The sequence below is a fragment of the Leucopleurus acutus genome (assembly GCF_964270905.1).
Source record: "Leucopleurus acutus genome assembly, chromosome: X".
NCBI lineage: Eukaryota > Metazoa > Chordata > Mammalia > Artiodactyla > Delphinidae > Leucopleurus > Leucopleurus acutus.
Genome location: NC_139148.1, coordinates 116,199,790 through 116,216,718, shown reverse-complemented (window position 1 = coordinate 116,216,718; position 16,929 = coordinate 116,199,790).

Sequence of the window (16,929 nt, the reverse complement as noted above, 5' to 3'; positions counted from 1 at the left end):
CATGAACTTGGTACCTTGTCTTCCTGAAGACAGGTGGATTAGAAAAAGAGATAGAACACTGCAAATCATAACATTTCAATCACTTAAGTTTTTGTTTTAATTGTGGTAAAAAAAACTTGTTTTGCCCTCTTAACTATTTTTAAGTGTACAATTTACTAGTATTAAGTATATTCACATTGTTATGCCCTATATCTGCAGAATTTTTACCTTGCAAACCTGAAACTCTGTACCCATTCAACAATTCTCCATTTGTCCCTCCCCCCAGCCCATGGTAACCACCATTCTACTTTCTGTTCCTATGAATTTGGCTACTTTAAATACTCCATATAAGTGGAATCATACACTATTTGTCTTTTTGTGACTGGCTTATTTCACTTAGCATAATGTCCTCAAGTTTCATCCATGTTGCAGCATGTGACAGGATTTCCTTCCTTTTTAAAGGCTGAATAATATTCCATTGTGTGGATATAGCACATTTTGTTTTATCCATTCATCCATTGATGGACATTTGGGTTGCTTCCTCTTCTTGGCTATTGTGAATAATGCTGCTGTGAACATGGGTATGCAAATATTTTGTTGAGACCCTGCTTTCAGTTCTTTGGATATATACCCAGCAGTGGAATTCCTGGATCATTTGGTAGTTCTAATTTTAATTTTTCGAAGATTCAATCACTTACGGTTTTAAAAAGAAAGATGGTGCTTTTCAATAACTTTATAACCATTTAGGTTTGCTTTTTCAATCAATTGTTAATTTTTAATTGTTAATTGTTAATGAAGAAGAAATTAGTCTTAATTTAAAGAGCAGAGTGTACTTAAAAATAACTAGCCTTTTGAAAAAATATTTTTTCCCTTTTCATCTGCAGGCATCCTTCTGGGCAGGCTGAACAATCCTTAAGTGAACAAACGAAGAAAACTTTCTGTTTCTTGTCCCATAAATCAGCAATAGGTCAGAATTGCTATCATAAAGCCAGATTATCTCTTACCAATAATAATATACACACCTATAGATAGATGATGATTACCCTGTACCCGGATTGTCTTGCAAAAGTCAGTATATTTGTGAGTGTCATCAATATTACTCTGGGAAGTGAGAGAGTGGGTCTTGCAGTGTGCTGGAGGTGGTTGACACTAGTTCCTGAGAGTACATTGCCTCACAACTGCCAAGAGCTGATTGTATGTTAGTGACATGATGTTGGTGGGTTGAAATTGACCATAATGACAGTATTTACACGATGGAAATTGGCAAACATTACAAATCAGGACTTTTATTTATTTATATATATTTTTTGAGATCCAGTTGGCAACTATTAACTAGCATACTACTGAGTGGGTACTAAGGAACTTTCAGTTCACTGTCTCGGAGATTAATAAAAAGCATAGTAAAAAGATTTTTAAAAGAGCCTTATGTAAAATAGATGTGAGTAGAAAAAGAACCTTGATTAAAATTGAATGAAGTGAAACAAATGGCCTGGAAGAGGGTGAACTAACTTCCTTATTATAAATAGAAGTTTCCATTTGTTTGCTTTTTTAAAACAAATAAAATAGAAAATATTTAATTTAATTTAAAGCTCTTTAGAAATATATCACGAAATTTTTAAGAGGCCATTTTTTTCATAAAACTTGATCAAATATTTGATCTGACAGTATAAACGTATACCTATACAAATTGACTTAGACATCCAAAAATTAACTATTGCCCAACAAAATTACATTTTCTGCAATAAAAGTAAGTTTATAGACAAATTTATCTTCTTTTTTTTAAATTAATTAATGTATTTATCTTTTGGCTGCATTGGGGCTTTCTCTAGTTGCGGCGAGGGGGGGCTACTCTTCTTTGCGGTGCGTGGGCTTCTCATTGCGGTGGCTTCTCTTTGTTCCAGAGCACGCACGGGCTCTAGGTGCGCGGGCTTCAGTAGTTGTGGCACGTGGGCTCAGTAGCTGTGGCTCACAGGCTCTAGAGCACAAGCTCAGTAGTTGTGGCGCACGGGCTTAGTTGTTCCGTGGCATATGGTATCTTCCTAGAACAGGGCTCGAACCCGCGTCCCCTGCATTGGCAGGCGGATTCTTAACTACTGCACCGCCAGGGAAGTCTCCAAATTTATCTTCTTAAGTTTGCCAAGTTGTATTATTTTACGCTAGAAGTTATATTTTTGATAATTTTTCTACTTAAAAACAAATATTCAAGCTCTAGTACTCCACGTACCATTAAAGGAGAGGCTATTGAGGCAATGTTTGCAGTAGCAATCATACTTTACATCAACCCTTTCCCTAACAGATGCCTGAATTCTGTTAACCTGATACAAATCTCTGGCAGGAGACTCAACAACCTGGTGTTTGAGAGAGATCTCCCTTTCACGTACAACAAAGGACAATCTGATTAAAAGCCACTTTCTGTGAGAATAAAAGCACTATTCAGATTATTTGCTTAATCAAAGCCATGTACAAAAGAGCTGTAAAAATTCCTCATTGAAAAGATCTTTGCACAAATTGTGATTTGTGCCCCTAGTTCAGTAAGCATTCAATGGATATATGTATATATTTAGTTATAACTTATCCATATCCATCCATTCTCTTTAGGCTACACCAAATGTACCATGAAGTTAGTATGGTGCTAACTGGAGAACGTTTACCTTTTAGCACTCACTTCAGACAGCGCTCTTTTTTTCTTCTGGCCGTGCTGTGTGGCTTGCAGAATCTTAGTTCCCTGACCAGGGATGGAACCCGTGTCCCCTGCAGTGGAAGCACAGAGTCTTAACCACTAGACCGCCAGGGAAGTCCCCAGACAGCATTCTTCAGAGGACGATGTCTGACCCACCCTGTAACGGTGCTTTACTTCATAACTTCATTTTAATATTTATCACCCAATTGTGCACTATTCACCTGACTTTCTCCTTCACTAGATTTTGAGTCCTTAGAGGAGAGAAAGAAATTTTATTTGTAATATGTGTATCTCCTAATTCTATTAAAATCCCCAGTACAAAGTGACTGTCAGTTAAATGTTTGTGGAATAACTACTTCAAATTGAGAAATAACTGTTTCTTCTTTATCCCTATATTTTTTTCCCCCAGAACTCCCAAATGGCTCATTCATTTTGGGGGAACAAGTTAGATACCTTTGGAGCATGCAGTCATTCTTCTGGTATGACTGACTTATATTCTGAGATAATTATAACTTAATGGTTCTGTCATGAATGCAGGGCCTGTTGGGGACGCGATCTTGGAATTTTTTAAGCTGGAATGCTGCATTTATAAAAATTGCAGTTCCTGCATTTTACACTGCCAAATGGAATTTGGTTTTACAGAAGGCTTCCTTTTTTAGGGTGGGATCGCTTTGGTGAGCCTGGTCAGTCATTCAGATAGTAGGCAGGTATGAATCCAGAAGGTACATCTTATTAAATGTTTACAATGGCTCTTCTATAAAACTGGCACATGGGAAGTGGCACATCCATCTTTAAAACTGCTTTTTGTTTAATTTGGTTATTAGCCTTTTACTTTATCAATATTTGAGTTACTGACTAAAGTGAACTGACAACTATGGGGCCAGAAATAAATTATTACTGTTTTCTACACATAGCTCTCAGCCTGAATTATTAAATAAAGCTAAAATCATCATAACAACAACATTAATAATGAAAGCATTTAAAAAACAGATGCATTTAGTTTTCACTTTTATTTTTGCCCTTTCTATATTGTCTGTAAAGAAATGGTCTTTAAATACTTGAAAACTACAGTCTGGCAAACAAAGATGAAAGGTCACTTTCCCCTCCTTCCCAGGCAACCGTGCAGGCAGTTCCAGGTATCCTACTCATCTGCTTCTTCCTCCCAGCACCATGGCTAAATGAACCATAGATGAGCTTTAAAAAATCACAAATGTAGTGGAGGAACAGCTCCCAAAGTCAGGACACTGCATTAACGTAGTTTAATGTCTGGTTTCATTCACAAACAGTTTAAGAGAAAGCAAAGCAAGATGCATCAGAGATCCCACAAACTAAGTGGTTGCCATCTTAATAAAAAAAATAATAGATTTCAGCCAGGCACAAAGGTCTCCATGAAAACGGTGAGTTTAGATCCCCATAAGCATCATTTGTGCAACACAAAAGATCCATCCCACTAGCCTGTCTAGCAAATCTTACTTTTCTAATCTTCATTTCTTTGCCCTGAATTTGTATCTTAATCCTCAGCTATCTGTACCTTATTATTTAAACATCCTGGAAAATTGCAAAATAATTTAAAAACTGAATTTAGGGCTCTGTTTCCTTGATATTCACAGGGGAGAGAGATTCAAGGTTGTGTAGAGTTCATATTTAAGGCCAGCTTAATTTTATTTCAAAGATGGACAGTTGTTTAACAAACATGAGTTTATTCAAATTGTTTCATTTTTTGAAATGAGAGTGCAATTCAACAGAAGTTAAAAAAATGTGAAATCGAACCAAGAAAAGGCTCACAGAAAAGAGAATGTTTGGATGCTGATTTAAAGCTAACTTTTATATACTGATATCCACCCACACCCACATCTAGCACCTCGAGGTACTCTTTTTTTTTTTTTAACTTTTTTTTTTTGGCCGCACCGTGCAGCTTGTGGGATCTTAGTTCCCCCACCAGGGATCGAACCCGGGCCCTGGGCAGTGAAAGCACTGAGTCCTAACCACTGGACAGCCAGGGAATTCCCTCAAGGTACTCCTCTGAGTAATCTTTTTTTTAAAATAAATTTATTTATTTTATTTATTTATTTTTGGCTGTGTTGGGTCTTTGTTGCTGCGCACTGGCTTTCTCTAGTTGCGGCGAGTGGGGGCTACTCTTCATCGTGGTGCGCGGGCTTCTCATTGCAGTGGCTTCTCGCTGTGGAGCACGGGCCCTAGGTGCACGGGCTTCAGTAGTTGTGGCATATGGGCTCAGTCGTTGCGGCTTGCGGGCTCTAAAGTGCAGGCTCAGTAGTTGTGGTACATGGGCTTTGTTGCTCCACGGCATGTGGGATCTTCCCGGACCAGGGCTTGAACCCGTGTCCCCTGCATTGGCAGGCGGATTCTTAACCACTGCACTACCAGGGAAGCCCTGAGTATTCTTTTTAGCCAAAACTTTCTATTTCAGCCAAGACTTTCACAATCATAAATTTAGCAAAATATTTTAAACATGTTTTAATGAATTATGTACTAAATGGATTCCGGGTTCATATTTTATAGCTAGGTAATTGGAGGCAAGATATTTTAAACAGAGATAACATACATGCTCCAATATAATTAGGTTGCTGTGAGAATTAATAGGGTGGTGCTGTACAATTATTTTTTAATTCTATAGCAATATACAAATATACATTGTTAGGGTGATATTTGATGTTGTTCAAAGGAAACAGTAGTAGTGCTCATTTATGAAGACTTGTATTTAGTATTATTAGCTCAAATAAGAGCTAAACAAAGTGACTTAAAAATTAGGTTTTGATTATAAAACAAGCTTAGTATAAAAATACTTGAATAGTATATACTTTTATAAAGTAAAGGGTAGTTCTTATTCCACGCACTTCCAATCCCTGTCCCACAGTCCTTTTTTTTTTTTTTTTTCTTTTTTGCTGTACGCGGGCCTCTCACTGTTGTGGCCTCTCCCATTGCGGAGCACAGGCTCCAGACAGGCAGGCTCAGCGGCCATGGCTCACGGGCCCAGCCGCTCCGCGGCATGTGGGATCTTCCTGGACCGGGGCACGAACCCGTGTCCCCTGCATCGGTAGGGGACTCTCAACCACTGCACCACCAGGGAAGCCCTCAGCTGCATTGTTTTATTGTTACTATCCATCAGGCAGTGAATCTCCATTAGACGAAAGCAGAGGAAAGTGAATAAAGCAAATATCTTGAAAGAAATTGTGTTTCGCTAATTTATCATAAGATGTGGTATTTTTTGTGAGTTTTGAGAATTATTATTGTGTGTTCGTTTGATATTTCAAACCCACTTGTTCTGATCTAAGAATGAAGCTGTTTTGCTCTAAGAGTGAAGTTGTTCACACTGAGGAAGCTGTGTCAGGATGTCATCACTGACATCTGTGGTTGTCGATAAGCACACATTAGTTCAACTATTGACAGGCACTGTTGGGGGCTTATCTATAAGAACGCGAGGAGGAGCGACTGTGGCTGGGGAACATTTAAGCTTTAAATACCAGGAGGTGTGAACAGCATCTCCAGAGTGTTCGGTCTGGGCAAGACGACTCTTTGCTGATCTAAATAGTTCTCTGAAGACTTTGGGTTGAGAGTGGGTGGGGGTGGGGACTAGCTACTGCCTGGACAAAGCAACTCTGCCTGCAGTGGTGAAAACCCTGCAGCGGCCTAAGGAGATGCTTTGGCCGCCAACAGGACGTCTTCCTTCCCTAGCAACGTGCCCCGCCCGCCAACATGGCGTCTTCTTGCCCTAGCAACGTGCCCCGCCCGCCAACATGGCGTCTTCTTGCCCTAGCAACGTGCCCCGCCCGCCAACATGGCGTCTTCTTGCCCTAGCAACGTGCCCTAGCAACGTTTTGTCCTGGGAGCTGAACGTCAGCTCGTCAGCTCGTGGTTAGCTAACCGCACTCTTTCGAGAACCCACTGTAGAAACTTGGACTTAACTAAATTTGGACTTTATTCCTTTCATTTCCCCCTTGCCAGGAACCATGATTAATCTAGTATTGGTTTGGAGTATGTCATTTCTTCATTGGCTCATTAAGAGACATTATCCTGTATGCCACTGGGTTGTGAAATTACTCTAACTCCCTCAGTGAACCTGCGTTAAATAAATTATTGTCAAAGACAATCTCAGTCTCTGAGCATAATTTGCTGCCTGGAAACCAAACAAGCAATTACGTTTTCCCCAAGCATACATGTACTCAACAAAAATGTCAATGTTTTTCAAAGATGACTTTCATTTCAAAGGTACATATTTCAGGGACTAATTTTATTATTTTTAATGAAAATTTAAATATATAATAAAAAATAAATATCTTGGTTCCCAATTATGTAACCATGTTTTTTAAAAATGTGTTCAATGCTTTTTCCATACTCTATGTTAACATTTTCATTTGATTAGTTCTATAAATTCTAAAGCTTATGTACTAAATTAAATCACAAACTATAAAGGTATATGGCTGAAATTTGTTTAAAAATTATTATTTACTCTATATAATATGTCAAAAACACCATACATGTTAGAGCACATAAGTAGAGGTTCAAAAATATGTTTTAATGAATGAATGAATACACGATGATGTAGTCAGTAAAAGACTATGTCATCTGACAAGTATTTAATCATATGGAAACATAGCTGCAATATATTTCTGAATTTTAATTCTGGTTAATTCTTGAGCATGTAATTATAGAAGTTTCCTATTTTTTTCTTTTACATTTTCACTGTTCTAAAATTTCCACTAAAATAAATGATTTTTAAAATATGAGGTATGGTTTTTAAGCTATTACAAAACTACAAAATATAAAATTCAAACTGTAAAAATATTTGTAAAATGTAATGTGTTAAAATGAAACTAGCCAGAGGCACAAAGAGAGTGGCTGTGGAGTGTATCTGCTTTGCTGAAATCTCATTGCTAGCATTAGTCCTATTAGGTAGGCTGGCAAACCAAATTTTGGCAAGAGGCTGTAAAGGACTGGGGAAAATCATGAGGACCTAGAGCGGCTTGGGAGAGGGTTGAGGGAATCTGTGAGAGAGAAGACACTGAGGCTGAGGAGATAAACCTAACAGTAGTTAGGTGAAACTTGGGAAACTAGAGAGAATTTTTTTAGAAAGTTTAACTGTGTGACATGTGATATAATCTCTTCTTATCTTTCCAAAACTTTAGTAAATATCTCTGTTCCTCTTCCAAGTTTAATTGAAAAATTGTCTATGTTGTCCTACATTGTCATACATTGCCACGTGTAAATTCACAAAGTACAGAAAGAATCTACCAAAGTTAATAGAAAATGAGTTCTACAATTTAATATTCACGTCATGATTGACTCTGAGGAATTGCCACTTATTAAATAAATAATTAAATACTTTTATTCATTCATTAAATAAAACAGTAGAATTTGTTGGCATTTATTAAATAAAACTTAAATACTCAGTAGTCATGTGGATATTCTATGACCATATATTCAGCTACAGTTTTAGGTAGTTTAAAAATAAATGGCAACGGGGCTTCCCTGCTGGCGCAGTGCTTGGGAATCTGCCTGCCAATGCAAGGGACACGGGTTCGAGCCCTGGTCTGGGAGGATCCCACATGCCACGGAGCAACTAAGCCCGTGAGCCACAACTACTGAGCTCTGCGCGTCTGGAGCCTGTGCTCCACAACGGGAGAGGCCGCGACAGTGAGAGGCCTGCGCACCGCGATGAACAGTGGCCCCCGCTTGCCACAACTAGAGAAAGCCCTCGCACAGAAACGAAGACCCAACACAGCCAAAAATAAATAAATAAATATTTAAAAAGAGTATTACACCTTTAAAAAAAATAAAAAATAAAAATAAATGGTAACATAGTAGCATAGTATTTAAGAGCACAGATTTTAGATGAAGCTCCACTTGGATTTGAAACCCATTTTTACAAGGTACCATGCTTTATCTTAGGCAAGTTATTGAAGTTATTTGAATCATAGCTTCCTTATCTGAAAGACAAGGCTAAAAGTACCTACTCCACAGTATTATTGAAAGGAGTATACTATGCCCATGAAATGTTTGGCACAGGCCCTGAGAAATCAATAAATCTTAATTATAATGTAAGCTCAACGGGGGCGGGAATATTTATATCTTTTGATCACTGTCGTATGGCTAGCACACAGAAATGTCAATAAATATTTTTTGAATGAATTGATGAGTGTTGTTATTATCAGTAATTATTTCAATAATTAAAGTGCCAACTTAAATATATCTGGAAATATATGTATACAGGGAATATATGATATTGAGGGAGTTTAACACCACTTGTCCCTCTGTGCTGTCTCTTTCTCCAGGTCCTGCCCCTCTCCATCCAGGCTGAGAGCTTCTAATTGTCATTTAAAGGTTCCCTGGGGGAGTCAGGGTAGCGGGGTGAACTGGCCCTAAGTACTCCCTGGCCTGTAGATCGTAACAACTCTTAGCTTTATCACATCAATTAATAAATGGATACAAAGTTGCAAATGGTTTTAAAATTTTTTCATGGATCTCCATCAACTAATTTTGCAAGCTCAGTACTGAAATCTACAGTTTTAGAATTCCTCTATTTTTACTACAAGTTGTCCTACTGTTTCTCAGAATAAATATTTTTAGACATTATGTAGAAACACTCCTTAAGCCAGTTTCGTAAAGGTATAGGAAGACATATCTGGAGCTGGAAGAGGGAAGTTGGTGAATATGGTTAGTGGTGCATTTTGTGTGCCCAGGCAAGTTCTGAAGAATCTGTTCTGAAATACCTACACCTTGTGGGATCCCAGAGGCATCATCTCCAACCCGTATGACCTGGCATCCACCTGAGAGCAAAAAGGCAAATGGCCTACAGATTTTGGAGGAGAAGTTGTGAGAGCTAGAGAGATGATAGAACTAATACCAGGATGCTCTAAAATTCCTTGCATTGTAGGTACACCAAAACATCAAGCCATGTCCCACTGTATCGTAGCTTCTACACCCATCGCTCGTTCTTCCTGACTGCCTAGTTGCTGTCTATCAATTGCTGAGTGCACCCTTAATGTCTCAGCCTTCTTCAAAGTTCTTTGTGGACTCACTCCTCTCCTCAGTTCATTCCCTCCTCAGTGATTTCATCCACTGCTGTGTGTCGCAAGGCCTGAAATTCCGTGTGCTGCCTTGACATCTCTGAGCCTCACAGGGTCCCAAAGGCCTAGCCACGATTCCCCCTGCTTTTGCAAGATATGCTCCCGACCCAGTGGGCAAAGCTCCACACCCAGGTAGTTCCCATATTGGCTGGACTGGCTGCAGTGCACCTGGTCCTTAACCAGAATTATTCAAACAAACCAATGACATCCTCCCATATGAATGAAGGGCTAATCCGCATTCTTGTCACTACAAAACCTACCTCCCCCAGTTCCTCCTGGTTCCCTCAGCTCCTGAGTGCAACCCCTGTGTGGTCCTGCATGATATGCCACGTCCTCCTTTCCTGAGCTGTGAGTATATGTGACTAATAACTGCTGCCAATCCCATCTGTCCAGAATTGGGTATTGTGTGTTCAGGTATCTCATACTATTTAGGCCAGGGAATCCCTCCTTTGTCCCTTGTGCAAGGGTGCTGAGATCAATGTATTATTCAAATGTCAGGAGAGCCACTGGCTTCAGGAGAGGTTAGGAGAAGTCAGTTCTGGTTCAGAAAACCACAAAGGGAGGGCATTGGCTCACTTCCACTCGTTTCCCTAGAGAAGAGCATTTCCAAAGTTCTCTGAAAATGAGAGGCACTATTTAGTACCTCCTTAAGTTCTTAGCGAACACCCAATATATGCCTAGTATTAATTCACCAGGGAGAGCTGCTTAAATTTTCCAAAAAAGGGTGCACATGTATTCAGGATTTAGATTTGCCTTCCTCATTCTTAGTCATTCTATGAGCGCCATAATTCTTGGACTCATGAACAATTTTTCTGACATTACTTTTGTCCAGTAACACTTTCAATAGCAGCTGAATCTGTATATGAGCCCAGGCCCTTGTAATCCACTGGTCTTGCCATCCCACAGAAGCATCTGGCCTCATATGGTGCTGGAATAGTGTGCTGAGACTTCTATATAGGAGACAGAAGCCTGCAAGGCTGGAGGGCTGTCCGAGAGACGGCAGATCAAGCTCTGGACCCACAAGCGACCTATGGTGCCATTCCCCCAGGCCAGGATGGGTAGACAGTGACTCCTCCCATTCTTCTACCTAAGAAGCCAATTACAGATTTTTATTTCCCTGTCTTTCCCCTCAAAGCTGGGCTTGGAGGGTCTGAAGGTTAAAGTACTCAAGGCAAGAACGCCTCTCCCATGGAACATTGCCATACTTCTGTTAAATTGGAAACTGACATTGATCATTGTCTCCTGCCCATTTTTAGGTCTTTGGGCAACAAAACTGATAGCTGACCACTAAGGTTATAGTTTAGGTTCCAGACAGGACTATGGCCAAATTGATCTCACCTTTCAGTGATAAGGTGGCTGACAGTACTATGTTACCCTGTGCTGGGCAAAGCATTTCTTCATCTGAGCAAATCAACAGTGGGTGCTAGCTGTGGAAAAAGCAGCGGATTGTTCTACTTATTCTGTTTGTCCGAAAGGTAAATCCTACTCCCTTCTTTCCACTGCTCTATGCCCCAGGAAGCTGAAACCCATAGACTGCGTTACTGTGGTTTTCTTGTCCTCTGGCTGGCAGATAGCTTTGGCCAATGAGAGACAGCAGACAGAAATTAAAGAGCGGAAGGAGACATAAAATTCCGTGACACAGCGTGAGGCGCTTCCAATCAACCTCTAGTCCCTGAGCCTCACCTGCATCCAGATTCTCTGTTATGGCCTCCACAAACATCTCCTGAGAAAAATTCATTTAGGAGGATCCCAACCAAATCTCTCTTTCTGCCTCTGTCTCTGTCTGTTTCCGTCTGTCTGTCTGTCTCTTTTTGCCAGCCAGTCCCCTTTTGAATTTCGCATTTGTGATGCTTGAGACCTCATGCTCCCAGTACGTGAGGGATATTTTCCTCCTGTAAGTTCAGCACATCACCGAACCTCTGTGAGGAGGCCCTCTCTGGGCCTGAACCCACCCAGAACCTCACGTGAGTCCACGCCTCCCCACTCTGCGGGTGAGGGGTCAGAGGTCACACGAGTGCATGTGATGCCTCCCGCAGCAGTCAGTCCTCCGCGGATGGTCAGGCCACCGCTGGGAGATGTGGAGTATGGGTACCAATCACTCTGGGGAGTCAGCCAAGTCTGAGGCAGGCAGGATCAGCCAAGCATCTCACTGGTGAGCAGGCTTCCCCACACCCACACTGCTCCTGCCACCCAGCTCTCCCTGGCCCCCCTCCAGCTTAGCTCCCGCTCTGGGTGCCCAATTTCCCACGCACTTACGTTTCCAATGTCTCCCAGTGAGCATCTGGCTCTCCCAGCACATTCCTTTGGGAAGCTCTCTTTGTGGGTGCCGTCGCAGTTGACCTAGGAGCTGGCCTCACTTCAGTCCAGTGGATTTTCTCCACCCAGCTGTGGCCTGAACAGGTGTGCTTCACATGGCACAGATAAAGGGAACTGGGATTCCACTTATTTGGGGAGAATAACAAGAACAAATACCTTTAGAAGGCCTTGAAGGCACGATGCTCCCATTTCTAAATGCCTTGTGTTCTGATGTTTTCATATTAAATAGAACCAACAAAGACTCTTTGATGCGTAGAATATCTAAATGATATTCTCATGAGCATCAACATTTAAAGAAGAGTATCCTAAATGCACCCCCGCCCCGACTCATGACCTGTTCTTAATGTCTTCTCACCAGGATAAGCAACCAGGTTTTAGAGGGGAACACAGTGGATGTCTTTCCAAAACACCTAGGGGACAGGAGACTTGGGTCCTTGAGTGACCTAGAACTACATAACTATTCCCTTGCTTTTTTTTGGGATTAAAGATGGAAGAAATCTGACATGCAGTGTGATCTCACTATCTCTGCTGTGTCTGAGAGCCCCTGCATAGACTGTTAGGATGACTAGAATCCCCTCTCCAGTGTAAGTCAGGAAAACTATTGGTATAAAAAAATATTAAGCCAAAAGGAGTGAAGATGCCGCTTTTATTTTAACAGCTGAAACGAGGAGTTTGTTGTTCTACATTTTGTTGTCTTTTTTTGTTTTCTAAGATTAAATTTTAGAAAAAAAATTTTTTTTTTCTAAAATTTTATGACTTCTTGGCCCTGGGTGTGACTTAATTCAGCATCCACACCCACCTGGACAAATCCACATCACTTCTGTGCTTCCCCAGTTGCCTAGCAAGTAAAAAGATCACCACACTGTTGGTGACCTTCTTGGATTTTTGTTTCTTCTTGATGGTCAATGTAGGCATGTTGGGACTGACTTCAGAGGTTCCTTTATCCATGACTGGTTGACGCCACAAATGGCTTCAGGAAGAGAGCACAACCGAGACAGCCTGAAAAAGACGATGAAACCCACTTAACCCAGTGGCCCCTGGGGCCTCTTGCCCTCACAATCTCCCTGCCACACTCACACATCACTTCTCTATAAGCAAACGACAGCCCCATACCCTCCCCCCTTTTCTCTAGTAGGGTTGGGGTTCATGAGGTGGAGTAGTATGGTGATGGTACAAAACAATATGACATTACCTTGGTATATCTGGATACGTTGCCTCTCAGACCACTCAGGTTTCTCTGGAAGGAGCACCCTGAAGAGATGGCAAGAAGTGAGAGGGAGAATTCTCTCACTCCCTGTCTTATTCTGAGTGCCAGGGCCTGATTGGTCAGACCCAAGAGGAGTCATGATGACTCACAATGACTCTCAGCACTTTTTGACCACATACCATGGATACCACCACCTAGATTGTCTCAAGGCTAAACAGTGAGTGACTGAGAGGTGCTGGAAAAGGGGCAAATGCTACCCATATTTTGGGTACCATCTTCATATCTGTTCCCTGTAGGGGATACTCATTTCTCTTGGCCTCAGAGATCTTCCATGGCTCAGTCAAAATCTCTCTATTAAAACATCTCCTGTAGACGTAAGAGGGAGGAGATATGGGGATATACGTATATGTATAGCTGATTCACTTTGTTATACATCAGAAACTAACACACCATTGTAAAACAATTATACTCCAATAAAGATGTTTAAAAAAAAGTCTCCTGTGTGAGGAGTTAGCAACACCCATTGCATATCAATAGGTCCACTGGGCAACATGCAGCAATTTTGGCCTCAAGTTCCAAACAGGAACTTAGCCCCAGGTAGAATTTTCTGCTTCCTTCTCAATCTCTGGATACAGCCTTGTCCACAACTCTGAAATTACTTTAATAACACACAATTCAGAAGTGGGGTGTTTACTTGTAGAAATTTTGGCTGTGAGTAACCATACTTCTCAAGCCATATTACCTTGCAAGTCTCTGATATAGAGCAATATAGTTAACATTAATGAGTGATCCTAGTGGCTATTGTCTATCAGTAGGACATGGATTCTCACAGGCTATAAGAGGGGTAATGGTGAGGACAGGGCTTTGTTGTTAGTGGTGGTTTTTTTTTTATTATTAGTGCTGTCCTAAGAATCTGACATGACTATTATGATGAAATTTAACATATTCCTACACTGGTGACCCTACTGTGGTCAATCTTATATGACAACTGAAGAAAGTTGAGGCATGAAGGTCTATGAGATGGACCCAGGTCAAATACTCCCTTCCTTGAGTGGCAGAGAAGGCTCAGGCATCCAGATTTCCTCCCATTCCATATAGAACCATGGAAAAATCACTAAGATACTGTGTTCAGTGTCTAAAAGAAATTAGAGAGGCATGAGAACTGTTATTAGTGTACAGTATTTTATTAACAAAAGGAAGTGGCAAAACTGACTTTTTCTTTTTTTTTTGCGGTACGCGGGCCTCTCACTGTTGTGGCCTCTCCCACTGTGGAGCACAGGCTCCGGACGCGCAGGCTCAGTGGCCATGGCTCACGGGCCCAGCCGTTCTGCGGCATGTGGGATCTTCCCGGACCGGGGCTCGAACCCGTGTCCCCTTCATCGGCAGGCGGGCTCTCAACCACTGCGCCACCAGGGAAGCCCTATCTTTTTCTTAAGGGTTTGCCTTCCTGGAAAAACCAAGGCAAGTAGATCAGGAAAGCTTGGTTGACATAAGTTAAACACATAAAAAATAAATAAATTTTGCATACTCTTCTAATAATTAGGAAATATAATAGAAATAAAATGTCATGTCCAAAATATCCCAAGCATTGTAAAACACCTATAGATATAATTAACTTTTTAAAAAACATAGGGAAAATATACATGAAACTTTTTATGACCTTCCTGTTTGGACACTAAAATAATATTTTAAAATAACTTTCTTTTGGAAAGGAAGACTAATTTTTGGAATGGTGTCAATTATTCTCTAAATTAATCTATGAATTCAGTGCAATCCAAGTCATAAATTACAACAGGATTTTGATTGTGTATGTGGAACTGGAGGACTAGATTATAAAATTACCTTGAAGAGAAAATGTGAGGGATTAGTCCGGGGGCGGGGGGGAGGTGTCATACTATATATTAAAATTTATAGAATTAGTAATTGAAACAGGAATTGATTATGTCAATGGAACAAAATAGAGATTCTAAAAATAATTTCATATATATGTGGGAATCAAAGAAATGATAAAGCTGGCATTTCAAATCAGATGTTGCCTCAAGGCAGTATCTTGTGATCAAATATGTGTGTGTGTGTGTGTGTGTGTGTGTGTGTGTGTGTGTATGTGTGTGTCTACACATGGACACGTGTGTGTTAGGGAGATGGAAATGCAGAGGGGCTTCTGGGGCCACTTGGTATTTTTCCTACAGGTAATTCTGGATTCCATCATCTTTCACAGGTTTTCTCAGTCGTGCTGTCTCCCTGAAGCCATTTGTGGCATCAACCAGTCATGGATAAAGAAGCCTCTGAAATCAGTCCCAGGATGCCCACACCCATCATGAGAAGGATGGCAGATGAATACCTAAAACCCGCCCTGGCCTCCAAAAACATGCTGATCTTTTTACTTGGTAGGCAACTGGGGAGGCACAGAAATGATGAGGAGCTGACAAAGTGGCTGTGGACGCTGACACAAAAAACACCAGGGTGCAGGCTTCCCTGGTGGCGCAGTGGTTGAGAGTCCACCTGCTGATGCAGGGAACGCGGGTTCGTGCCCCGGTCCGGGAAGATCCCACACGCCCGGAGCGGCTGGGCCCGTGAGCCATGGGCTCCGCAACGGGAGAGGCCACAGCGGTGGGAGGCCTGCATACCGCAAAAAAAAAAAAAAAAAAAGAACAAAAAAAACACCAGGGTGGAGTTGGCCTTTACCTAAAAGTCATGTGACTTACCCACCTTATAATCCTCGAGGATTATGAAAAATCCAAGAAAATGGTGTGGATCAATAAGTCTTTCCCTGATGTAACCTTAAAATTGAAGCTGTTTCCACGTTTTTTGGTTTGATGTGTTATTTGTTCATGTGCCATCTGTACTTCTGACCCTTCTCCATGCTACCCGAAGGCCACAAACATGTGAACTTTGGCTACTCACCTTTGGAGAATGTTTACTCACATAGAGGCTGGGGGTTTGGAGTCAAGAGGGGCCCTCTTGAGAGAAGCTGGAAAAGCTGCTGCGTTTACAAGTGGAAAGTGCCCTGATTTACTAGGGTAATTAGGGCTTCAAGAAGGCCACTTGGGGGTCTTGATTTGTCTCCCTTGAGGTTTGAGAGAGACAGTGGGAAGAAGTCAGAATCACAAATAAATTTAAAATGGGAGTGACTGGGAAGGTAGGGGGAGTTTTCCCCTGTGTGGAGGCTATGTGTTGGGGAACTACAGGGACTCAAGGCCCAGAGATGTGGTCTTCAAAGTAGCCATGAAACACCTCAGCAAGGGACAAAATTTAAACAGATTTAAACAGCTGCTAAACTGCATCCAGATAGGGAGACTGGTTGTGACCCTGACCTCTGGTTCCTCCCTGTGCTCAACAGACCCTGGGGGACAAGTGGTTGCAAAAGGGGAGGGAAGCAAATGCTGGCTGATTCCCAGTGGAAGCATCATACCGCACCTTGCTCCCCTTTCCTACTGCAGGCTTCAGCCTGGGCCAGGCCTGAACTGGGGGAAGGGAGAGGCTTTGACACTGAAAGAAGGTTAGAGTTGTGATTATTACCTTGAACAGGACATACAAACGACTGAACACTGATCATGTGGAATACTAAGGTCACCGAAGACCTGGTAGTGATCAAAAAAGTCATGAGGCTGACGCTGGGATTGATGAGGGGGACCAGAGAAGGAAGAACCCAGTAGAATGGA